Below are 12,398 nucleotides of genomic sequence, written 5' to 3'. Positions count from 1 at the left end.
TCTATCTTGTCCATATATTGTAAGCAAATGATGACCACAACTGACTTTTAACAGCTTCAGGGGATATTCAGGGTTTAGCCTAGACTTCTGTGGATGAACCGTTTTTTATTATTATTAAATATTAGAGTATTCTAGACAATAAAATCTGCAAGGTATATAGTTTTAAATAGTCTAGGGATAAAACTATAAGGTTGTACTAACTATTTCAGCCTTCGACAAGTTAAGTCAGAAGTTTACTTTTAAAAATGTAATGCTAATTTAAAAATAAATCAATAAAAAAAGACAGGAAAAACACAACAGGTTTTGTCCATTATCCAATAGGTTTTACTATGTAACACCTTGGCTAAACCGAACGCGATTGGATGCGGAGCAACACGAGCGAAAAATCTCAGACAGTAAACTGTTGCCTTGTTCTATTTATGATGTACTGACATAAAGGACAAATGCTATTCAATTGAGGTCTTTCCTGGTTCGGTTGAAACACGCCCCATAATCACAGCCCAATGGAGCAGTTTCAGACTCATATTCTGACTAGAATTGAGTATGACCTCATCAGGCTAGGTTCTCACATTATTGATGAACATGAATTGTAGTTTGTGAGTAAAAGAGCAAATTCCTCCATCAAAGTCAGCTGCCTCTAGGGATGGGTATCGTTAAGGTTTTAACGGTATTACTACTCTTACCGGCACTGCTTATCGATCTGGTACTTTACCATCACTATAATGGTTCTTTTTTTAAGATTTTATTACAATAAAAAGAAAAATTAAGAAAATAATTAACATTGTTTTATAATCTGAACATGTAAAATATTTATAGCAAAATAAACAGCAATGTTCAAACAAAACGAATATAAAACATCTATCACCAATGCATTTACAGGCATTTTTTGTTTTATATATGCATATGATAAGAACAAGAAACAAAGTACAAACAAATGGTACAAATAAATACAGTAAATATACAATAAAACAAAATCTCAGGAAGGTCTACTAAAATTACTGTTTGGGTAATGGCCTACAAAAGACATCTAGTCAAATATAAAATAACACTGCATAGTTTTCACTGTACAAATTAATAGACTCATGCTTTTTAAAACTGCGAGTATCTTTCTCTTTGCCTTTTGTTGTGTGTTAAGTCATACTCATTTGGAATGACATGCTGGACGCAAAAAAATTAATTCAAAATATAGATTTTTGGCTTAACAATCCCTTTAATACTGACTACATAACTCCACATGCTGCAAAGGAGGGGTCCCATGATGGGGGCGCTGTACTTTATGGGAAGGGTGATTCTGCATTTCTGCATGTAACAACCATATGCCACAAAACATACAAATAGTTCCAGACAGCATTCAACCACACGTCGACACAGTACAAATAGTCACGCCAGACTGAATCACAAGGATAACATCATTCATTCTATGCACAATAGCTCAGACTTCTCTCCCATAGTCAAAGGTGACAAAATGAAAATAATGGAAGCATCCCAGAGAAAATAAAAAACAAAAACAAGGGTTGAGGAGTGGTTCACATAAAGTTCACCTGCATACACACCTAGCAGTTAGTTGAGAGAGAGGCAGTTAGAGGACAGACATCCCCTATGAGGACAGACGGGAGGAGATGTGCCCAGCGGCGAGTAAAGAGAGCGCGCGAGCTGGCTGCAGAGGAAATAAAGACAGAAGAAATCACAGGTTAGATAACACTCTGACATTATAAACATAAGAGAGAGAATTCTGCTTCGGTTGCTGGGGATTTAAAGAGGATGAAGATAAAGAAATGAATGAGAAGATGCTAGAGAATGATAAATGACTATTGAAACCTCACTCGCTGACTTTGAGGAAAGTAGATTGGATTGGGCTGTCAGGGGACAGGTGTATGGAGACAAAGGGGCTCAGGCAGAGTACAGGCTGGAAAAAAGGACTGGTGCATATTAATAGTTACTAAAAGCATTATTCAGTTGTTGTTTTTCATTTTCCATTAAACCAAAACCACAAATGGACACACACAGTAACACAGACATGCTATTCTCTATAGAACAGTGGGTGTGAAGGTCCTATTCCCTTTGAAGCACAGCACAGTACACACACAGGCTTTGATGTTTGTTTCTGGCTGATCATTTATTTATCTTAAGCGCCGTTCTGACACAGCTCTAACGGCAAGGCATTGTACTGCAGTCTTGTTCTGGTATAAAGATCGACCACTCGAGGTCTAGCAAAGGGAGTGAGCTGATCCGCTTCTGTTGTTGCTCCTGCCTCTGGAAAATAACCCAAGATTTAATTCATCTGCTAGATAAGACACGTTTACCAAAACGTGATAGCTTATCATAAGAAAAATAAGTCAATAAAAATGTGGGGACAAGGTGAAAACAGATAAACTTCCAATATCTGAGATGCAAACAGTAAGATTTAAGGATAACTTTTAGCCTATTTTGGGAAATTAACTGTTCTGCCAGACCGGTCTACTGAATTTCATCTAGTAACTACCTATCTGTTCATCTATCACGCCAGCCATCCATCCGTCTGTCCAATTCAATTTTGAGTATAATATAGAAAAGCAATACAACCCTACTCAAAAATCTGTGTGTGTGTACGTGTGTGTGTATGTGTGTGTGTGTGTGTGTGTGTGTGATACACGTCTCTTCTTCACCCGTCCCTTTTTCTGGCCTCATGTTACAAACAGAACTGTCTCCACCTTATTGTATTTTTTTGCCCAAAATCTTATGGAAGCCTGTTTCCACCACTAAATAAAACAATAAAAGAGTAATTGCGTCTTTTTATCTCACAATTCTGACTTTATTTCTCAGTCAGAATTCTGACTTTATATCATGCAATTGCGAGTTTATATCTCAGAATTCTGACTTTATATCACAAAATTTACAGTGGCCCAGTAGTGCAGCCGTACTAAATTAAACCACAACACAACAAAATCCCCACAACACAATGAAAACAAGCCAGAACACATAAAAATCACCACAAGACAACGAAATCGCCACAACACAACGAAATCACCACAAAACAACGGAAATGCTCCCGAGCATGAGGGGGCTCTCGGAGCGCGGTAAAGTTAGTTTTCCTTGCAATTGTTCTATAGATTGGCCAGTCTTACAAAGATATAAACACGATCAGTTTTAAGTGTGTAACCATTGTATATTGACATGAAATATCAATTTAAAATCACCTAAATGAATTATAGCTGCATATTTATACTCGAAAATGCTTTTTCTCTATATCACAGTGCTTGATGCCCAAGGGAACATCTGCCAATTCCACTAAGTGATTGAAACGTATAATTTCTATAAATTAAAATTACTTTTTTTGTTTTACCAATAAAACCAAGCTGCTGAATTTTAACATCTGTTTTTAAATGTTAAAAGTAATTTTAATTCATCCAAATTATATGTTTCAACTGCATGGTGGAATTGGCAAATGTTTCTTTGGGCACGAAGTGTCGTGATAGCGAGTAAAAGCTTTTAGGAGATATTCGCATGCCTCAGGAAGCCGCTTTTAAACAGCAGCAACGTAGGGGCTACTGAAAATTGCACTTGAATACACGTTCCCATTTACTTTCACTTTCATAATTTTGCGATCCTGTGTACTCTGTGAATAGGCTGGGGCTGAACGACATGCATTTAAAAAAAAAACTATTAATATCCACCTGAATTAAATAGTTTTTATTTTTATAAAAAAGCAAAACTAGAGTGGAAGAGTAATGTAAACGTAGCATTGGCATATTCTATCCTGGCACGAGATCTCGTCGCACCCCTAGTATTTACAGATGAAACTCGCCTGAATTGAAGCCCTAAACAGCTGTCATTGTGCAACATTTTGCGCCTTTTTCCTTGGAGTGCTTTCTTTTTCTTTGCTCTTTCCCTCTCTGCTCCACCTGGCTGCTTTCTCTCCATCATCGGGTGCTGCTCGCATTTCCGTTTAGCTGTTTGGCTGAGGCATAAAGTGTAATCGAGCCATGCCAGTCATGTCAAGACTAACAGATTCATGACAGATTCATGACAATAATTATGTTATTAAATGGCGAAATTGAAAAGTATAACTTTGGTAAAGGCAATAATATAAATTAATAATTATTTATAAAAATTTTGGACCCACTGGCCTTAACTACTTTGTACTAACATTTTAATTAATCATTTGATACAATGGACTTATTGTGTACATACATGTTTTTACATTGTGCTTACATTTTCAAAATGACCTGCATGTAATTACATCTGTAATTAATTTCTGTAGTTACATTTGTAATTACACTGCTGACCCTTCCCTTACACCTAACCCTACCCTCAAACTGACCAACCTGTGCCTAACTCTACCCGTATCCCACCTCAATATCAGCTAAAGTGTTTTGCAATACAATTTGAACACAGTAAGTACATTGTACATAGTAGTTAAGGCCACCTAAAATAAAGTGGGACCATTTTTTTTTTTTTAAAACATTAATTTAAAAAAACGCTGGCTGGCAGCAGGCCAAAATAGTCGCCTGTCAAGCCTGATTCTTAATTTATCCATAATCATGCAACTCAATAGCATTAGTGACTTGCCTTAGCAAACACAACTGATTAATTTTAACAACGTATATTTTGAGAACTTTAATAGTCAAGATCAATATGTGAATTGCTTTATTGCTATAAAATAATCAAAATAACACAGAGAAAGTAAATCAGATGTTGCCCAAACACTCGTTTCGTACTAGCTATCAAAATCTTCAGTGTGTGGAAGGGCACAGTGACAGTGCTCTCATCATGGGATTAACGGAGATATGATGATGAGACGTTTATGATGATGAACCCCTGCTTTAGGATTACAGAAGTTGCTCTCCGATACTCCCTATTTCTGGGAGTGCAGAGGCTGATGGGAACTCGGTCTCTGTCTCTCTGAAAAACAGCAGGAGAATGACAAGCATGTCAGACATGCACTTCTCACGACCACCGGCCGTTGAGCTATGCTTAAAAATAGTGAAGCATTCAACGTCTGGTTTCAAGCTGGTTTTGCTAATAGTCTGGAGAGGAAAAAAAGAACAGTTCCTACAAGAATATCCATGCTGCGTTAACCATACAGAGACAGAGAGCTTTACTGTACTGATGGCAATATAGTTACCTGAACTAATGATTGTAATAAAGATTAACAAAGATGAATGTGCCGTTATGCCAACAAGGCAGTTATACTTAAAAGTACGCACACATATGACTATTCTGTCATTGACTGCACTCTAAACCTGTATGACTTACTTTCTCCTGCAGAACAAAAAAAGATAATTTGAAGAACGCTTGGGTCAAAACAACATCTGACACCGATTTACATTCATTGCAGAATATTATCTCTTTTTTGTTCCTCAGGAAATAACATAAGGTGAGTCAATAAAGATTTGTATTTTTAGGTAAACAATTGACTTTTTGGACGTCTGTACATAATTTAAGTAAATTTTGGTTTAAAAATGCCCCATAATTGACACATTTGTAATAGGTTATGCCAATATAAGAGATAAACAGCACATAATACACATAGAATTTATTAGCAATTACTAATGTGCAGAACTTGCTTTTATTCCTGGAGGCGAATAAGTCACATGAACTGTGCGTGTGCTGGCACCGTGTTTTTGCTTGGGGATAAATACATTGCAGCATAAACCCCAGTGCTAAAAATAGCTGTTCAATAAATTTACAAACGCAGTCTGAGCTTTCTGCGTGGTTCCAGAGATGAGATGAAGCAGCAGCACATTTAAAAGCCTCGGCTAGAAAAAAACTTCAACAACAAATCCATCAGGGGTTGGGGAACACCTACGGTACATAGCCAACACAGGAAACATTAACTTTGCTTCTGTGAAGGTGAGAAAACATTAAGACAATTGTGTTTACAGTCCACAGAGCTGCTACACCTCAACCCAAAAAACCTGAAACAATACATGCTTATAAACACTGAGAAAGGCGGGTATATAGGAAGGCACAAGTATTAACTAGATTTTTACTATCCAAAATGCGCCCGCACAGTGTACGAGTTGGCCTGATTATTTATGAACAAACATCTTAAGTCTGAATGCTTAGAAGCTGCATTTTTTAACATTTATCATGTTAACATTCATGTCCGTAGCAAAAAATAAGGGATGAGTTATGCTGTATTAGCAAGCAACACGCATGACGAGGGGGCGATTAGAGGGAAAACTGGTGGGAACAGAAACGCCCCCCAAATTAGAAAATGGTCTCATTTCATTAACCCCAGCCAATCCCCTCTTCAAAAAGATAAACCCTCTCATTTCTCCTCAGGGAGGTAAGAGGTCCAACATAAATAAATAACCAGTCCAGCGCCACCTGAGGCCCATCTGTAGAGTACTGAGAAGAAAAGAAGAAAAAAAAATTCGCCATTTTATGCTGTTAAGGGATCAGTTCTGCACATTCAAGCATGCTGGGAAGAGCTTTTGGGTAGAGGGAGGCTGATTCTAGACCAGGAGCTCCTGCTAAGAGTAAAAAAGACCAAAAAGAGGCCCTAAGGAGCACCTGGTCCCATTTTAACACTCATCTGCACCTCTCCACCTGAGGTCAGATACCAAATTAGGGATGTATTAAGCTCAAGCACTCAGGTTTAAAAAAAGGGACGTTAACAACCTCAAAGGTTGAGCTGTCCTGCGCTAGATGTCACGGCACTTATGATGAATGATGGGCTGGTGCTTTTCAGTAATCTAATATATTTTTTTAAGCACAAAGAGTGTCAAAAGGGGCATCCTGAGAAAGAATGAAAAATAATTATTAAAAGAGTGTTACAGAAGTTCTCTAGGCTTCACTGTGAGGTAAGAGCACTAACTCATTTACAGCATCTCAGGTCTCATTATAATATCTTCATTTGGGTTCCGAAGATAAACACACATATCAGAGGTTTGGAACAACATGGGTAAGATTTTTTTTTTTTTTTTTTTTTTGGTGAACTATAACTTTAAGTGACAGACCTTGAGTACGATGATATGCTAACTGCTATATATGTGAAACGAAGTATGTCAAATGACTAGTGTGTCCAAATACAGGTCTGCGCACCCTTGATTTTGATGTATTCAATTTTATAGCAATCTTGATATGATAGCATTTATCGCCTAGCCCTAACATTTACATACCTAAACAACACTTCATCATCTTCAACAAACTCTTAGATGTAGCTTGGGACAAAATCTTGATGGGCAACCACCAGAAGGCTGTAACTGAAAAATATGCTCCACTATCCTGTGCAATTAATAAACAGTAACACCCTTTATTATTATTATTAAAAAATTGTATTTTAAAAGTGTATTGAAAACTGCTTCAACATTTTGCTAAGAAAAAATAACTAACATAGTCCATATTGTCTTAAAGGAACATGCCACTATTTTTGAAAATAGTCTTATTCTCCAACTCACCTACAGTTAAACGGTTGAGGTTTACCTTTTTCGAATCCATTCTGCCGATCTCCGGACCTGCCAGTAGCACTTAGATCATTGAATCTGATTAGACCGTTAGCATCTTTCAAAGTTTCAACATTTTTCCTATTTAAAACTTGACTCCTCTGTAGTTACTTCTCGTACTAAGACCAACAGAAAATGAAAAGTTGTGGTTTTCTAAGCCGATATGGCTAGGAACTACACTTTTATTACTGTGTAGTAATCAAGGAACTTTGCAAAGCGGTGCAATGATATTACACAGCCCCCGAAAATAGGCTAACTACCATCAACATAACCAGCATGACAACCTGCTTGCAGTTACTATAGCTGGGGACTATTTTCAGGCAATGTGTAATATCACTGCATTGTTAAAGGTTACTTCAGAGATTAGCATATGGCTTTGTATCAGTAAAAACCCGGGAGTATATTCGAAAGTTCGTGCTTACCCCACTCATATCCCCCTGAGACAATAGATTTATGCATATTATTTCTGGGAAAAAATCCTCAGATGATGCAAATATCGTCATTTTGCATCATCGGAGGATTTTTTTTTTGCCAGAGGCTAAAGACTATAGCCAGTAGAGGGAGCCATTTCTGCATGTTTTCAATCCCTGCATGGGCGGTGGGATCTCACTCACAGCGCTCAGCTTGAAGCCGCAGGCATTTATGTAAACGGAGCGGCCGGCAGAGCAAAGTAAATGTTTCAACTTCTAAAATCAATTCCTATGTAAGTTTAAGGTCCCGTTCTTCGCGTGTTTTCAAAGCTTTGATTATGTTTACAGTGTGCAATATAACATGAGTTCATGTTTTGCGTATAAAAAAAACAGTATTTTTCACACAATTTACTTATTTGTACACCGCTGTTTTCTCTGTCCTAAAAATGGCCTGGTGATTTCCTTGTTCTATGAAGTCCCTCCTTCAGAAATCCGTAACGAGTTCTGATTGTGCCAGCGGTTCCCGTGTTGTGATTGGACAGCAGCTTAGAGCACTTTGACCGGAAAGGTCCCGCCTCTTACCATAACGGGGAGATGCAAGCGCTGAATGCGAGCTCTTCTCCACATGGGAGAGCAACAAGACCACGCCCCCTATTTTGTGTGTTCTTGTGGGCGGAGGGTTAGTCAACAAACGGTTCTAGTGACGTCATTACATCCCTGCACTTCCTGCTGTAGTCCAAACCGGCCGTTTGCTGTAGGCTTTGAAAGGGAACTTCTGTTAAATAAAATATCTTGCTTGGCATTGAACTTTGAGCTTTATAATTTTACAGGTATTATTTATCCTCTAATAGCAACATTACACACTAACTAAAGTTTGAAAGATGGGATCGCGAAGAACGGGACCTTTAAGCTTCCAAAGGCATGAACTGAAAATGCACCAAACTGAACACGTGCCATGAATGTATGCCGCGAGAGCGGACACGTTTACCTCACGTCACGAGAGCTCATTCAGCTCTTTCATCACAGTGGGCTGTGACACTCGCTCGGCAACTCACTCATTATATTGAACACACGTTCAGTTTTTATTTGTAGCATCTGTTCTCCAACTGAACTGATTTTATGAAAATGAACGTGGTGGGAAAGTGATACAGTAATCCAGTAGCTCTGGGAGTGGGCTCACAGGGCATTGAAGCAATCCATTCTGGGAATTGTAGTCTTTCATCCCCATGAGACAAAAATAAATTTTCTGTCTTTTCTCAGTCTAGAAGGCACCAAATTAAAAAAATAATATTTGACATTTCTACTACATTAATGTTTTTTAAATACAGATTTATCTTCCCAGTGCTGAAGTAACATGAATCAAACAACAAGAGAAAACAGAAAATCATGTGAAAACTGAAAATGCTTGACTGAATAAACTTTAGTAGCTTTATTACGGACATTTCTTACTTGAAAGCTGCTGTTAATGCTCTGGTGAGGAGATAAACATGGCGGACTGTGTACAGCTCTCTAAGGATGGGGTCTTTGCTAATACGGCATTGTCCATCAACACTCGTGGGAGGGGACTGTGAAATGTGACGTCATATTGCCCAGAATCTACAAACGGCTTATTCCAAGACATTGCTTATGATTTATGAGGATTCAAAAAAAAGGAGTGGGTGGATTTTTACCATTATAGGGTGGTTGTGTACACACACTGCCAACAAACATTATATGTTCAAACACCATGTAGAAGTCAGTTTTGCATAATAGGCCCCCTTTAAATTTGGGATTCAAAGCAGCTTGCACTACGAAACACCAAAGAGATACATTTTGTTTTATAGGAGGAGGAAAGCACGGAAAAGTAAAGCCATTGTTTACCCCTCATTTTCCCCCCAAGTCTTTGTTTTTTGAACTGAATCAGAATTTGAGAAGCCTATCAGAAAGAACAACCAACGGGAGAGTTAGAAGAACATCCTTAGCTACGCTTAGGTTCCAAGACCTTAAATAACACGGTGCATTTTGGGTACAGTAAAACAAATCAAAGGCATGCCATGCTGTGACACCTCTCAAAGAGGATGCATCATCATTTTACTTATTTACAAAGAGTATACACATTTCACACAGAATTATACATCTACACCAACTGATTATACACAGAGAATATGGAGGCAAGTAAAATGAGGGAAGAAAAGACACATCACACTACATTGATCACTAGCCAAAAGTGTCAAAAATTTGATTTTATATTAATTACAATCAATTCTACAATTATTAAATTAAACGCACACACTGAGACAAGAGAGGTATGTCTCATCTCATTTTAGTTAAGGGAATAACATTGTTTAATATGAAAAAGTGGTGAAGTATCTCTTTAATAGTCTAATCAACATGTGTATGGACAAATATAAATGCTTTATGCAAGCGTACGTTTATTATTAGTGAAACCATACTTGTATCAAAGCAGTGCCGCCGCTCCCACCACGCACTGCCCATAGGGCACCAAGTGCTGAGGGGGGCACCATAAGAATATTCTCTCAGCCTTATCTCAGCCTTATCTATAAGATGGCTTATGTCAATGTCTCTAACTACGGGCTATGCTACAGATCAAACTGAAAATTCTCACTGCGTTAATCGCGTGTTAATAAAATGAGTGCCGTTAAAATTAATTTGAGTTATTTTGATACCCCTAATATAATAATAATAATAATAATAATAATAATAATAATAATTTATATATAGCTTATATATAGTTTAATGCAGTACTAACTCTGTAAACGGTTTCTTCCCCCTCACACAGTAAATTTTATTTTGGGTGAACTATACACAATACAGATTGCCACTATCCACAATACATATTTTTCCATTTCTGTATTGGGGGATATATAGTTACACCCCTATGTGTATATATATAATATATAGCAGTTCATCGCAAATCAGCAGATTTTGAAACTATAGCCCCTTTCACACTGCGATTCAGGCAAATACACGGATAATACGACCAGGCATTTGTTCCCGGGCCGCGAGATTTGGTCCATTTTCACTGCCTGCGAAATTCCGTAATATGTGCGTTCACACACAACCCGTAACGGTCCCGGATCGAGTTAACACGTGACATCCTGATGTGACGTATAACGGCGAGCGATCTCAGCTTCAGCGCGGATAATAAGGAGCTCCGTGGTCTCGACTTATGTCAAGTTTGCGCACGTTTGTCATTGTTTAATTTTAGTTTCTTTTGTATACGAACACTCTCTGCACTGCAGGGTTGTATTATTGAAAAAACAAGCTCTAGGAGTCGCACGATAACTACGTACACGTTGCGGCATTAGTTTCGGCTTTTGTTCACACAGCGCCCGGGTCGAACCCCGCAATGTTACTAGGTCCCCGACCCGGGTTCAATTCGGTAATCAATGCCGGGACGTGGTTGCTTTCACACAGAAGGCGACCCGGCAATGTTCCAGGAATATTGCGGGTCCGACGTGCAGTGTGAAAGGGGCTAATGACAGACATCACTGGCTGTTAGTCAGATAGACTGACTGCTATCTATCATTTTTGCATGTGATTTGTAAAAAAAAAATGGCTTCTCAAACTTTGCTGTCAATCTCACAATCCCCTATGCGATCCTGCCACTCACCCCTTATAGAGACTGAATCGATAACACCTGCTCATATCTGCTCATTCAACACCAGCGTACATGTATGGTGAAAGAAACTAATAAATGAGTTCAAAACATACACATACATCCTCATTTTAAAGACCAATGTCCTCCCTTACATACCGCAAGATAGGCTTAATCAAATACCAGTATTTGTATGTATCATTACATGCTGATTCATTTAACTGCATTCTGTCAAAGCTGCAAAAGAAAACCATTCCTCACCTTTCATATAGTATGATGATGAAGGAACAGAAGTGGTGCAACTGGCGAAATGATGTGTAGTAATGAAGGGGAGAAAGTGAAAAGCAGACAGACATTTTGACGGGTACCTTTGATGTCGGCCAGGCCGTCGGTGTGCGTGTGGACGTGGGGGTTAAGGCTGTTAGAGAGGGCTGACTGGAACTGGAGCTCTCCTCTCAAGAACCTCTGCCTGATACAGCAGCTGCAAGAGAGACAACAACACACGCATCAAAAACACATGTGATGAAGCCAATCCACGCTGCATCATTAGCAGGTTTATTTACATATTACAACTGTGAGTCTGTGCAACCACACATTCCCCCCCTCAGGGTTCAAGCTGAGAATGTGAAGAGCTGGGATGCACGGCTTTGGATTGTTTACTTCAGAGTTATAAATAGTTTATCTTTTCCTCATTACGGAGTAACGCCACAGCATTGTATTTACTCATAAGCGTTCCACAAATTAAGATCTGCATAATGCAGAACCTCTTTTCATGAAGGAATTTAGTGAGAAGCGAGAAGGTAAGACATGTGCAGTGCCGCTTTTGCAGGTGACCCGAGATTTAATGTTTACCTATCATTTTGTGTCTCAATCACTGCTTATAAAATGGTTAAAAAAAGGTTGAAATGATTAATAAAGGTTCATTGAGTTTGCTTCTTCTGCAGCATGAAAAACAGCTAT

The 12,398-nt window shown here is 38.5% G+C and overlaps 1 protein-coding gene across 14 annotated transcripts in view; it reads right to left on the bottom strand.

Moving 5' to 3' along the window:
* arvcfb (ARVCF delta catenin family member b) overlaps window positions 1–12,398 on the bottom strand; it is a 280,305-nt gene that overhangs the window by 157,256 nt on the left and 110,651 nt on the right. For 13 of the 14 annotated variants that reach the window (XM_067438967.1, XM_067438968.1, XM_067438969.1 and 10 more), the window contains exons 2-3: window positions 11,807–11,919; window positions 1,554–1,657 (exon numbers count right to left, since the gene is read on the bottom strand). The gene's annotated coding sequence lies outside the window, so the exon portion shown is untranslated. The remainder of the gene's footprint in view (window positions 1–1,553; window positions 1,658–11,806; window positions 11,920–12,398) is intronic. The other variant, XM_067438982.1, reaches the window with a different exon arrangement.

Source organism: Pseudorasbora parva, chromosome 3 (genome assembly GCF_024679245.1).
Source record: "Pseudorasbora parva isolate DD20220531a chromosome 3, ASM2467924v1, whole genome shotgun sequence".
NCBI classification, from domain to species: domain Eukaryota; kingdom Metazoa; phylum Chordata; class Actinopteri; order Cypriniformes; family Gobionidae; genus Pseudorasbora; species Pseudorasbora parva.
The sequence above is the reverse complement of the archived record's forward strand: the minus strand, read 5'-3'. Positions and strand labels throughout refer to the sequence as shown.